Below are 14,704 nucleotides of genomic sequence, written 5' to 3'. Positions count from 1 at the left end.
TAAGCCCGAGGGTGCGGGATCAAATCCCGGCCTAGGCGGCCGCATATCTGTGTTGGCGACATTCGAGAGCACCTGGGTACAGTGCACTGGGCGGCCATTAAAGAATCGCAGGTGGCCGAAATCAATCCGGACTCCCCCTCTCGCCACTCCCTACCGCATGCCTCATAATCATATCGCGGTTCTGACAAGTGAAACACCAAAATTAAAATTTTCAGGGCTACTTACGCAATGATGATGATTTATTGGCATCCCTTTAGAAACGGGGCGGGAACAAATCTTAACCTAGCCTTCTAGAAGCACTATCTAATAGTGCACCATCTAAAATAAAACAAATGCCTTGCGTAGTGAAAATTGCGACAGAACCCATCTCTCGATGACTGTAGACGGTAATGTGTTAGCATTAAATCAGGCGCGCAACCAGGATTTTTTTTTCGTGGGGGCTAAGTTTGCATACGGCCACTTTGTGGTTTCCAAAAACCTTTATGATTTTGGTGTTGATTATTATGGTTATGTAATGCCAGGTGTAGTTGTAAACTGGACCCGAATGCCCATAAGAGCCGCACGTTCGAAGAATATGCGCCTTTGTTCATAGGCGAGGTGCCAGGCATAAAAGGGAGCAGAGCACCAGCGGGAAAAACTTCGGGGGGGGGGGGGGGGGCGGAGGCTAAAGCTCGGTGAGCACCCCCCTGGCTACGCAACTGCGTTTACTCAATATACCGACACAATGTGTTGCTGACGTCGAAAGAGGTTTTTGTTTGAGGCATAAGCTGCAGCAGGACTCCTCTTTCGCTCTTCCCTAAGAACACTCGGCGCCAAACAACGACGCCGCCAACAAGCATTGCGCGTGGTCTCCAAACCGCATGCGACGCCAATGTGTGCGAACGCTGATAAATCCGTCATACGGCAACCGTGCTACTCTGGCGCTTCTTTCTGCACACGCTGCGCCATCTTGTGACACTGCGGAGAAGTGCGTGCATGGCATCCGAGACGAGACCCGTGGCGCGCCGGTGCCTGCGAACGCTAACAATTGTTCCCACGCTTGCAGCATACTATGTGGCACATAATCAATGACCCAAGATGGCGAGAGGTTCATTGAAGAGTGACATATACCCAGCGCATTCATGGCGCAGCTCGCAAAAGCGTATGTACATGTGTTACATACTTAGTTATCAAAGTTGGTGTGATAGGTGGTTTTGAACCCTGTACCTCAGGGAAGCAGCCTGATGCGTTCCCTATTCGATCATGAACTACCCTTTGACCGAGGTAGGCGCGAAAACTGTTAGATACAAACATACATAGATACACAGATAAATAGATACATATAATCATAGATCCATAGCCCACAGAAGTTCGTGAAGTACCCTAAGAATGCTAAAGTATCAAAAACACTATGCAAATATTATCAAACAGCCTCACCCAAAATGTGCGAGCAAGAAAATAACCGACTGATAAAGAACATCTAGCAATCAATACCTTGACAAGTTCTGCACAGAAACGCAAATTCTTTCTCATTCGACACAATAAAAGGGAGCCTGATGCAGCCGTATACCACCTTCTTCATGAGGAACACCTCTAAATTTTCCCTAATACTTTGGCGAGTTTCCTTTGATAAGATGTGGATGTCCGTGAACGACGGTCTGCCGCCACATCTCCTGCAATTGTCTACCAAGTGAAAGCACGTCGTTTTGTACCGAGACAAATCGTGCTCCCAGATGCTAATCTTTATGCGCCTACCACGTTGGCCAACAACGTACGACTTACAGTAGCTTACTGCCACTTGGTACGCAACAGACATCTTGCACGAAGTGCAACGCTGTCTGGCCTTTTCAGCACAGTTCCTGTCACTAGAGACCAGTCAAGACTTCGTGCTTATGTCATCCATTCCTTTCGTCTTGTCCGTATTTTTGTGCGCAGTCCACATAATTATTATATGCGTACTCACCCTAGGTTTCATCTCCATTGCTGCATGTGTGTCTCTTATGTTCGACAATTATAAACGATGTGCCTTGTATCGTTGATTAAGCTCACCTCAAAAACCAACTACGAATCTCGTATAATGCATGAAAATATGGCAGAAATTAGTACTGCCAAATTATTTCCAACTCCTATATTTAGGCAGGTTGGTTTTGTGAGGCACTGAACTGCACATACACCCCACTTGAATTTAATGTTAACTGCGTGTGGTGTATAGTTATGTCGGGATATGGGAAAGTATAAGTAATGGCGGCTTTACGAATTTTTCGAACGAATGCAATAGCAATATTAATCCACGAGCTGTTTTTACTGGCACTTTTTATACATTCAGTTAGCATGACGCACTTGATGCTGGCCATTTTCTCAAAACTTCAACCTTTTGGAACAACGAGTTCTTTCCCGACAGGATGCAAATTTCCTATGCTATTTGTAATACTCACTTTTAGAACTTTTCAATGATTAGATACGTTTTTACAGCTCGTATAATGAACCAACGCACTTAAATCATTTGGTACATGTTAACCCTACTTTGGTACGTGCTTTCTGCAAATATTAAATATCTAAGACATTTAGTTGCGCAAGAGTGATCGGAAATTTTTAAGTATTTTACAGACCACCTCTAGCAGCCTCAAAGCGGCGTCCAGAAATTTTATTTTAGACTTTAACTGACCCACACAGTAGAATATTGAGCTGAATATAACTCTAAGCATGCCCTATTCTTTCCGATAAAAGCTTGGTGAAAGATCTAGTTTTTTCAGGACACCAACAACCGGCCTATGGGGGACGAATACTGCCCACGTGGTTCGCGTGATAAACGACCCGATGCTACATCACTGAGAAAGCGTCGTAACCTTTAGTAGCCTCAAAGAACGGGGTGCAACAGAGAGTACGTTGTTCTTATGTTTTACGGAGCTGTAATCTTAGTGAGTTTGACTTGCTATAATTTTTATTTTCGCTCAGAGCTTTTTGCATGCATGTGACCATTTGAAACGTTCAAGAGGCTATGATCATCGAGGTTGAATTTACTTGTTAAAAACGCCCCAGAAGTGCCTTCCGCAGAAAACTACAGGAAAGCCATCAGCACCTGCAAGCGGCCCGCCGATTGTGTTGCGGTGTGATTCAAGAAGATAGAAAATTTGAAATAATTCTTTCATGGCAACATAATTCAGAGAAAAGCTAAATTTGCATATAGTAAATTGCTATCCCTGACGAGAACAACTCAGGCTTGCAGCGAAATACAATTCAGAAGTGAAAAAGCCCCAAACGCGGCAAAAATGCGTGTCAGCGACCAGCTGCTGCTTTTCTGAAAATCACAGGTGCAAGTCGAGACAGTTAAATCATCAGCAGAGTGACATTGGTTTCTTTGGACTGCACTTATGGTGTCCTAGGCACCGCATTTAAACCGCCTCAACGTGCCCGGCAACTCGCCGCACGCCGTGTGCCGTTCGCAGACCACCGGCTGATGGTGGTTTTCCTAGTGAACGAGCAGACCTCCCAGTAGCACAAATGATCACCCTGCCACACAGTGAAGTGGTCATTCTGCTACAGACAAGCTATCGCGGCACGCTCTGGCCTCGTAGGCAGCCTCACCGCCGCTGGTGGCTCGCCGCTAATATCGTCTCTAGGCCCATTCCAGTTCACTTCGAAGGTGTATGTAGCTGACGGCGCTTCACAATCAGCCTCCCACGCTGAAAAGCCGAAATGTTTTGTTACCATTGCTGCAACTTTACCCTCTCGTTCGAAGATTTCACACAAAGAAGAAAATATGCTGATGTTCGCGGCGCCGTCAGCTGCGAAGCGAGCAAGTCCGAACCGTTTCAACGTGTACCGTCGGTAAGGCACATTGCAGCTGATCGTGACTAGTGAAGGAACTCTCGTTCATACTAAACGTTAGAGAGTAAAGATCAGAAATAAAATTAACAATTGTACGCATTACTTTACTCCAGCTGAGATTATTTTGGCTAGAGCCGAAGCTATATGCGACGCTTGTGTCGCCGGTAATTGCAATGCTCCGGAGCAGCGTCAATGTGCTGTTCCTGTATTAGCACATAGTGTTCATTATCATGTTTGCCGTGAAAGTTAATTAAAAGTAATGTCATTTCGCTTTCTTTTCTTTTTGTCGCCAACTACTGGCAACGGCACCAGGCACCGGTAAAAAACCGTGTGCGTGTATGCCCTTCAGGTCGGGTGGCTCTCATATTACTCTTAGCCTCCGGAAAAAATGCTGGCTGTATGTATTTTTGTCCAAGGGGTACACATTAGCGCGGCTATCAAACAAAAGCTTAGTAGGATGGAGTATGAAACAGCAGAGCGAGTGGTAAACATCAACTTTTTATTCGTACAGTGAAGTCACATAAGTACAACACCAGATCATGCGTGCCGCAGTCATGTTGTAAAGTCACAGCTCTAGGAGCGGTCTCAGATACCCTCCTCCAAAATATAAAGAGTACCAAGCGAAAAGAGGCTACAGGCCGACCGAAGGATGCAAGCCTGCTGTCAGTTTGTGCGTCTACAAGTCATCCCACAACTTTAAAAAGTCGCACATGGGCTACGGTGTGGCAGTTGCTTTCTCTCCGCAACGCAAGTTAGCTGTGTCCGCGCATCAGCCCCGTTTATTACAAGCTCGGATGCCAGAAGAAGTATACCACAGCTTACGTAAGATGTGCAACTGGTGCTATATATGAAATATAGCTATCGGGTGGTAGTACCTATGTAGGTCAAACTGGACGCTGTGTCAACGACCGAGCGTAGGAGCATGAACTATTATTATAGACCAAGGGCAATGCACACTTGCGTACGCACTACATTGCCTGCAAGTGTCAGTCACAGCTTCATGAGATAAAAATACTAGGCAAAAGTAGTGACGCGTTGGCACGAGATATGTTAGATGCTTCCCATATCAAGAAAACAGGCACGAGCTGCATTAGCTACACGTCTGTTTATTTCTTCGGGAACGAGATCCAACTGCTTGACGCAATGCTCTCACTTTGTTAACGTGACTGCTACACGCATGCGCTGATGTTCCATTCATGTGAGTTCATTGTGCGAATAAACAGGGGAAGTTTAGCGTTCGCTCAATTCCTTCCTACTCCCTCCTACTAAGTTCTCGTTTCCACTTCGCACTGATATGTACCTCATAGACTTGAACCAACTCGCCCAACAACATATACTCAAATATATACTTGTACTTGAAACATGTTTTCAGTCATTCCATTTTTACTTTCAATAAATTCAATAGCACATGGCTATTTCGTACGCGAAGCTATAGGAATAGTATAAACGGTAGGCGATTCCGACACAATATCCCTGCGACTGCGGTGGTCCGGCTTGCCTAGCCTGTGTGAATTCAGTGCCACCGTCCGTCAGGCTCGTAGTATCGCCAAAAGCTAACTGAAAAATATTATGTCTTTGCTGGTTGTGGTAAATAACGCACAGCATTTACGACCTCAAAACATCTTTTCGCGGTCTTTGCACGTCCCCGCCATTCAGTCACAGGCCACTTTCTTCTGTTTCTATGCCTACAGAATGCACGCGATCTCCACAAAGGGACGCTGCGTGTCCTTTAGATACTCCAGCGCTTGTTACTGTAGCACTAACAGCTTCGCGGTCAAACACTATGTATCATACTTAGGTAGAAGCGCCTATATAATTGGTCTCATGGGGGCATATGTGGTCTCAACCCTTAAAAATTGGTTTTACGAAAACGTCTAAATCAAGACAAACGCAGTGTGACTGTGGAAGAAGTTTAGAAGAGGAATGTTGGGTTACATCTTCTGGTTGTCACTCTATAAATGGCAATTCTACAGACTAAGCAATTCGGCTCACTGTCGCCGCTGGTGAGTACTGTCGCCGCGCGGTGAGTGGGCATCAAACTTATCCTCCCAGTAGGTTGTACTACCCAGCGCTATGCCAGTTACTTCTCTCGTGGTGGATACGGCCTTACCGTTGTCGCTTTAACTGGCTGCACTTCGCACATAGCCAGCTAGCACAAGGCACGGCACGGAGACTCTCGCCTTGCTGGATACCCTTTCTACAGCGTAAGCTGATATGGGCTCATTATAATAGCCGTTTCGGACTCCGGCGCCGGTGTCCGTAGCGGCTATCGTCGGGAATGACGATAGCCGGCGCCCTCAGCAACTACCGCATCTACAATTGTACCACCAGCCAACGCAGAGACGCTGCTCGGCGCGGCAGCAAAAATGAGCGAATTGACCTTCATACTGCATCTCGCTTCAACGCGAAGTGTCAAAATCACAGCGCGTGCGAAACTACCAGCACTTGGAGCACCCCCATCAAGGGTTGTGGGTTCAGGTGCCTTAATTAACTCTATAATAATTTACTGTGTACTTATTAGCCTTGCCCTAACGCCAAAGGTGGTGGGTTTAACTCCCACATAAGCTCGAGGGTTCGACTCCCACCGAAGGTCGTTAGTTCCAGTGCCTGAATTATCTCTATCTTAATTAAACCGATGATGGCGGTGATCCGCTCATCATGAAAATTGCGGCGTGAGCGATACTTGCTTGACCCGGTTCCAGTTTGACCCAGTTTGACCTTGGCTGAATGAAGGTCAGATTTACGGAACCTGGCCTCTTCTGGGTGTTTGTACCTGGAGTAGCAGAGCTATCGTTTCCAAAACATACCCAGTACCCGCCGGAATCGAACCCGGGCCCGCTGCGCGAGAGTCAGCTTTTGTACTGCTGAGCCATGCTAGCGCCCACCAAGCATACAGCGGGAAAATGCCCTATAAACGCGTCCTAGCGCGCGAGGAGGCATCGGACGTGACATGCGTGTCGCGTAGCGTCGATATGTGCCCATTTTACATTGGAGTTGCATATTATTACAACAGGTAGAACGCCATGTAGGAGATGCAAAGGTAGCGGTACAGGGCAGTTAAAGAAGGTTTTAGGATGAAAAAAGTTTAAGGAAATCTGTACAAGAATGATAGAAAAATATATATTGTGTACCTGAATAAATCAAGCTGCCTATGTGACTATGTCACCACCGCGTTTTTTTTTTTTATTTCGAAAGCTTGCCCTTAGGCATAATACAAAGCATATCAAAAAATACACGAACAGACTTGATTCATGTAAAAAATCCAGAAGTGAACGATGATACGGTCCATGAATCCAACATTCAAGGTCGGGTGGGCGGCCAGGCCGAAGGCCTGTTGCCCGTAGGTGGCCGAGACGGCTTAGGTGAAGTCCTGAGCACGTCCATAATAGGTGTGTCACTGTCACATTTTGAATCGTAGTGTCACAAAATGGGCACGATGTACCATAGGAACCATGGTACTGTTGTGCCCAGAGAGCGGTCACAGACGGGGTGAGTGCGACCCCGACACGCAGCCTCCGTAACGTAACCTCCTCTCGGCGGGTTAACCCACCAGGGAGGTCTGACCCACACGGAGGTATAAGAGCTCGTGTGGTACATCGGAGGTTTTCTTTTTCCCGGAGCAGTTGTTCGCAAGCGTCTTCAGGAAAATGCGGAAGTGGGTACGTTATGTTCTCAGGGTGGGTTGCCAAATCTGCTTCAAGTAGACCCGGCAGGGCTGCTCGAGGCACCCACTGAACGCGTATCACTAAATTCGTAGTGGCAGCAATACGGTGAATGCTATCCGAGAGAAGAGAGGACCGAGATACCCTACGTATGTCGTGGATGGCTTGAGTCACACCACCGCGTTTCAAAGGGGATGCCAGTAAATCATCATCATTAGCGTAAGCTTTGCATCGTGCCACTTGCCTTGCGACGAAACGTAGGAACGAATTGGGAGCATGTATTTTGGAAATATGATTCATGATTCAATAAACTTCTCCTTCGAACAGACAGCCGAATATTCAAGAGTTTATGACGGGAAACAAGAAACAGGCTTGAACAAAGGAATCAACATTGGCCAAACAGGGAATGCTGCGGGAGCCTTCTTCAATTTGATGTTAGGTCAATGTTGATCACATCAAACAGCCATCTTCCTGGTAACCTCTATCTTTTTTTTTGTGACTAAAGGAAAACAAATTACGTTAAAGAACCCCAGGTGGTCGAAATTTCCGGAGTCCCCACTACGGCGTGCCTCATAATCAGGTCGTGGTTTTGGCGCGTAAAACCCCATAAATAATTAACAAATTGAGCACCAATTGGATTTGGTACAGCTAAATACGTTGCAAAAAGTTGTTTCGTAAGACCAGTACATTTGTAAAACCCGGTACACAGTCTCTTAGAATTATTTATATTTTCTAATCGAAGAAATTGATTCAATTAGCAATAACAAAATGTTTCTGGAGCTAAATTTTACTAATAAACATGGTATTGAAAATTAAATTACTGTACTTTTCTTGAAAATCCTACTTGTCTGTGCTAAATATGCTTGGCGGACTCGAGTCTCGCGGACATTTAAAGTTGCCAAGCACATAACCCTCAAAACTCCACAATTATATTTTTGCTAACATGCAAATCTTTATGCTCATATTATAGACATGAATAAAATTGTATTTTCAGACAACTGCGCTCTTTGATTTTCCTGAAGGTGATTCGATTTGGAGATATTCGTAATAAAATTTTCCACTAAGTCAGCTACTACAAGTTGCCATTGCGACGTAGATTACAGTGTGTGGCAATGCAAGCTTGGTGAAGCTGATAACAGTGGCAATCGGGGCGGAAACAAGTGACGACTGGCTTTTTACCTTTTCCCACACGCACGGCTGAACCTTAATACCGTAATCGTCAGACTTGCCATTGTGTCAAGATCCACGCCCTTGGGGGCAAAATTAGCTCAATGAGTGTCGAATCATGACTATCGCAGAAGCGCTCCAGGCAAACCCAACAAGTGAATTTGTTTTCATTTATGATTGTCATAGTTACGCTTAAAGAAACACGCACCATAATTGCGATAGCAAGAACTTAAATTAAAAGATGTTATTATGCATTTGACTAGTCTAGTTATTATCGCGAACTGTGCCAAACTGCATATTCCACTTGTGCAAACAGATTCTGCGTACCTAGAATCGCGTATCCGTTAAAACCACCATTAGTTCACCTCGAAGAGCCTGTAGATCGATATAGGATTATAGTCAAGCTCACTTTCTAGTAAAATTACAAACTTTTTTGTTTTCCCCTACATAGGCATGTTTATTAACCCATAATTTTAATTCTTTGTGAAATGTTTTACATGTGAAGGCTATGCCAATTTCCTAGGCAAATTAAGAGTTTGCATCTTAATGACGGAACGGGTTTTCGGCAGTGCACGTTACACATAATTACGTCTGTTATGAAAACGTTCTGCTGGTTCTCGCGTAGTTGCACATTTTTATGTGAAAATGTGGTTCAGGTGTCACATTTCCGGACTGGGTTTTTGTAGCAGAGTGTTTCGCACCAAGACGCCGTTGAAAAATGACAAAAAACTGCTTGTTTTAATTATGATCATGAGCTACTTTAGCTTTCTTGCAGGAGCGTTTCCAAATACTGCATCCTATTTCTCATAACTGAACAGGTAACTAGGCGCAATAACAAACACAGACACAAGAAAGGGTGACAAAGACAAGCTGCAGTAAACAACCGCAGGGAGGCAAAGACAAGCTCGTATACAGTAGTAATATTGAGAAAAAAAACAGTCCAACTGTTATACTGAGAGGGCCAGCAATTATTTCAATGTTGTTGCAGATGGTTCAAGTGTAAGGCTATTACACTTGCCTTTTTAACAAACAACTTATACTTTATTTGAATTCCCAGTTGTGTCCATTTTTTTAAATAATACGAACAGGTATTTTCTGCCAGCTGCTATCATGAACAGTCTCCTGCAGTTAGAGGGATTTATGCGTGCGGTATCCATGAAAGCGGGATATCAAATGTAGTGCTTGTTGCGTAATAAAGACACGAGCCCTAGACCAAGCACTCCATCTTTTTTATTCCATTGCTCGTGCTGTCCCTTCTACTTCCTTCTCTTTTCTTCTCTTCCCCGTCGCCACCTCTCGGCAATGATCTTCAACATATTCCCAAGGGGCCATGCTGATCACTCGGCAGCAGGTTGTTGGTGGCTTGCTTCGAGAATGTACACCTCCTGAACGGGTCGCTTGATCTTCTGTCCAGAAGCTACTCGAAGTGTAAAAAAATCACAGCATATCCACGGGGTGAATGATGATGAGTGGGCGAAGCTCCGGAGGGAATCATCGGATCTCCCGCTTAAGGGGACGCTAGCACAAACGCGTTAGAGACGTGCAGTACTCTCTAGTAAGGGGGAGCGGCCACAGCGTCTTACGCAGCCATTTACACATGCCGGAACGTGCACCGCGTTTGCCGACGCCATCACATGACTGCTGAGAGAGTATACCCCCCGTATTCATAAACGCTCCTCGACTTGAACTTGACTTGCCACCGCCTTGGGCAGCGCGTTCGAAACGCGTTGAAGGTAAGGCGGAGAGGCCACAGCGTCTTACACCAGCTTCTTACACGGGCCGTAACGCGCTAGCACAAACGCGTTAGAAACGCGCTAGAAACGCGGCTCGCTAGAATCGTTAATGTTGGGTATTTATTGCCATCGTGGTGCTTGTGTCTATGTGTGCTTCGTGGCGTAGTGGGCTAACGCCGCGCGCTCGGAAGCGAGGGGTCCCTGGTTCGATTCCGCGCTACGGACACAACTTCGGAATTTTTTTTCTCATTTTTCTCAGACTGGTTACACACTACTACTACGACGAGGGACGAACGGGTGCCGCTTTAAGAAGCTTCGCCCCTAAAACGCGCGCAATATCGTCCTTTCCCGGGTGCACTGATAGATCTCTGCCCAGCTTCCATAGTAGCGGACGTGCGCTGTTGTCATGCACAATCACCACGTCACCTGGGCGTAGCCGAGGTAGTTCACGAGCAGGGCTGTTGTGCGCTGACCAAAGTAAGAGCAGGTACGACCGCTACCATCGGATCCATAGCTTCGCTGTGAGACGGTCACGATAGCGCGCGTGGCGGAGCAGGTCTGCTCTTGTGTATGACGTGCCATCGGAAGCGCTGGCTTCTTGTGGAAAGCATATGGCGCGACTTCCGAGGAAGAAGTGCGCCTAAGTCAGCGGTTGCATTTCATCCGGGTTGCTGTCACGGTAAATAAGAGGTCTGCTGCTGATGACCGCTTCAACTATGCAGAGAACGGTAGAGAGGGCATCGTCGTTGAGACTGCTGAGCCCTGGTGAATGTCTCAATGCGTCTGACGAGGCGCTCACACCAGCCTCACAACCAGGGAGCTAGTCTATCTGCAACAAACTTCTATTTGATCTTGACATCAGCAGATATTCTTGGAGAGCCGGCAGAATTGTCTTAAACAGTCGCGCGCAAGTTGTGGAATGACTGCGTTATCCGAGTATATGGTGTCGGGGATTCTCCTGCCGCGAGACAAAATGACGGAAGGCAAAAGTGTGGTGGGCGTTGTCATACTGGTCGTCAGATCTAAATGGATGACGCGAGTGACGGCACACGACAAGATCAGGATGTATGCCTATTTGTCAATAGCAGCCGTGTCACGCGTGTCAGAGGTACCCACAGTAATGTCAAACCAACGACACAGCACCGACTTGCTTCGGTGATTCTATCTCGAGGCATCGGAGAAAACGGCAGTGTCTCGGCAACAGCCTTATGGCGTTTTTAAGATAGACAACTGCTGAGCACCCTTTTAACGGTCTGTCGTCATTTTATAATCCAAAACCTCTCTCGAAGCTTGCAAAGTGTAACCTCGAATCCGCCATGGAAGTCGCGCTCATGCGCAGCTAAAACAATCAGAGGTGAATGCGTGCCTTGCTGGTAACTGGACTGGGTGTCTGACGTCCAAGGAGGCTACAGGCTGCTGTAGACGACCACGCACACGAAATAAACCACTTCCGTCCCTGGAAATGATGTAGTCGAAGAACTGGAGTTTTTGATGCAAACCCCTTCCCTGCACGCAGCGCTTGCACATCTTCGGAGAACATCTCTTCTTGGACGTTTTGCAGCCAGTAATGCTCTGCCTTGCGAAGATCTGCTGCGTTTAATGGTCAAGGCAGTCGGCGATCGCTTCTACAACGCATTTCCAGCAAAACGGTAGACCCAACCGGTGACTCTTGGGAGTTTCATCAGGGTACTGTACCGGTTGACAGGTACTGTAGTGTTCGAAACAAAGGCTGCAGAAAGACACACTGACTTCTCTTCTGGCATTTTCAACGAGTCTTCAAATTGTTCTGCTGATTCAGTATACTGATAGGAATGCGTTGTTGTGGATCATCAAGCCATGTTGGACCATGTGACCATAAAGTTGACGCAAAAAAAACAAAGGGACGACACTCCTCGTGTTATCAAGTCATCTGTGTTGTCTTCCCCGGCACAATGATACCACTGGGTCGGCGATGTGAGGCTATGAATCTCAGAGACTCGATGACGTACGAACAGTTCTCTTTTTGTCGGTGTACTTCGAATTCAATGCAAGGCGACGAGTGAGTGGGTCCAATAGTGAACTGGGCGCAGAGCTGAGCAATGACACTGTCTTGACGTATTTACACAACCTCGTGCCGACAACGCAGGCTAACAATTTCAGACGCGTAAGCGAAATCTGTTTTAGTGGTGCAACACGGCTCTTTCTTATCAGGAGCTGTGTGTTGTAGGTGCCGTTTGTTGAGCACGCACGTACCTAGATACAACCACCGTACGCTCTGAGGCTTGCGTCGGAGAATACGTGTAGCTCGATTGAAAAGGCTGCATCATTTGCTCGCAGGAGACGTAATGGTCAATGTCACAGGAGTTCATGTTGGTCAATTCAGTACGCCAACTATTCCAGCTTGTTTCTTGTTCCTGCGGAAAGGCATCGTCCCATGCGCATTTCCTCTTCCACAGGTCTTGAAAAAGCAGGTTTGCTGTGAGCGTGAATGACGCCAGATACCCCCCAGGATCGTACACCCTTGCTGATGTCTGAAGCATCATGCGCTTGGTCGAAGGCTTGTCTACGGCGAAGTCAGAAGCTTCGCGTACAGTAAGTATAATCTGGCCACGCCTAGGAACCTTGATTACGAGACTCTCCCAGCTTCGTCTTCGATAGCAATCCTTGTCACATAGGAAGCGTTTCCGCAAAGTATCGGAATTGGAGGCCCACTTGAGAAGTTCCATGCTTGCCTCGGAAATATTTCCACTGTACACTGCTACACCCTCTATAAATTCGCAAGTCCCACGATGAGGTCCTCGACGTAAAAAGCCTTTTCCAGCAAAGCCACAGCCTCCGGATATCGCTCTACACAAACCGCTAGCTGATGGCGCATGGTGGCTGCTAGCAAAAAAAGGACTGGATCAGGATCCGAATCGCACCCGCCTCCTCCATGTCACCACTGGTGGAGATGGGTAAGCATCTGAGGGCAACCAGTCAATCCAGAGGAATCGCAGCAGGTCGCGGGTCTTCCGGGCGAATAAGGAACTGCAAGCATGCCTTTTCGATGGCCGCAGTAAAGACTATGGAGTGACATCGGAATACGAGTAGTAGCTGCACAATGTCAACGCCGAGCTTTATATCCTTGAACAGGACATCGTTCAGGCAGGAATGACAAGTACGTGCGAGTAAGCGTCAAACACAACAATAAGCTTTGTCTTGACAGCATCTCGGCGGACAGCTGCATGATGAGGATTATAATACATATTTTTCCTTGGCAGCAGCTCCACTTCCACTAGCTCTACGTGCTCTTGGCTAATTTACGTTCTTATTGCCGTGTCATGCTGCTTGTCGAGTTCCGACTAACCTTCAATTATCGCTGCCTGAAGGTATCCCTGGAGCTTGTATCATCAGCAGTACCTGGTAGCGCCCATCAAACTTGGTGATGCTCTCTTCAAATATGTGAAGTTCTGGATGAGCCTTGCCATTTACCACTGTCTATGGGATAATTCTCATGACATCGAGGCGCCACGACGCACAAAGATAGCAGTCAGGAACGATCTCAGAAGGATCGCAGCCATGGTTCTTGCGCAGCCGCTCTACGGACGCCATTGAGACTAGTAGGCTTGGAAGCGTAATGACCGGGGGAGTTCAGCACCAAAAGAAATGTTGCGTAATAAATACCCGAGCCCTAGACCAAGTACTTCATCTTTTTTTTTATTCTACTGCTCGTGCTCTCCGTTCTTCTTCCTTCTGCTCTCATCTCCTTCCCGTCGCCGCATCTCGGCAATGATCTTCAACTGTGCTCACCTAAGTGCAATGAGTTGATGCAATTTCTTAACACTAGGTAGTTATTCATCGGCAGCGCACACGGGTGCACGGCTTAGTGGACCTGAAATGAGGCTCTAATGTTAAACTTTTACGTTCAAATTTGATTCCTTTAAGAAATGCTTACCTCAACAGGACATGACGGATATACCTCAAGAGTGACCTGAACGGCCCAAGGAATAGCTGAACCTGCAATAATAAAATCAATATGGATAAGTTTATTTGTGATCACTTCTCTGTGTACTACCACCAACTTTGATTAGGCTATGTACGTCGTATTAGCCCCGAGGTGTTTGAGTGGCGCTCTCTCGTTACGTTAGAGGGTGAGTCCGCGGCCGCGCCGTACGCGCACTCACTACGGCAAGGCAACTTAACGCTGTCGGCCGACCGTCTCTGCTCGAGATATTGAAATGCGAATTTGCAGGATTGTAGAACAGAATATACGGAATATGGTTGAAGATTAATATGCAGAAGATAAAAATAATCCTAAATTGCCTGCCAAGGGAACAAGAATTCAGGATCGCTAGTCACCCTCTAGAGTCTATAAGA

The sequence above is a fragment of the Dermacentor silvarum genome, chromosome 4 (assembly GCF_013339745.2).
Source record: "Dermacentor silvarum isolate Dsil-2018 chromosome 4, BIME_Dsil_1.4, whole genome shotgun sequence".
Taxonomy (NCBI): Eukaryota; Metazoa; Arthropoda; class Arachnida; order Ixodida; family Ixodidae; genus Dermacentor; species Dermacentor silvarum.
The sequence above is the reverse complement of the archived record's forward strand: the minus strand, read 5'-3'. Positions refer to the sequence as shown.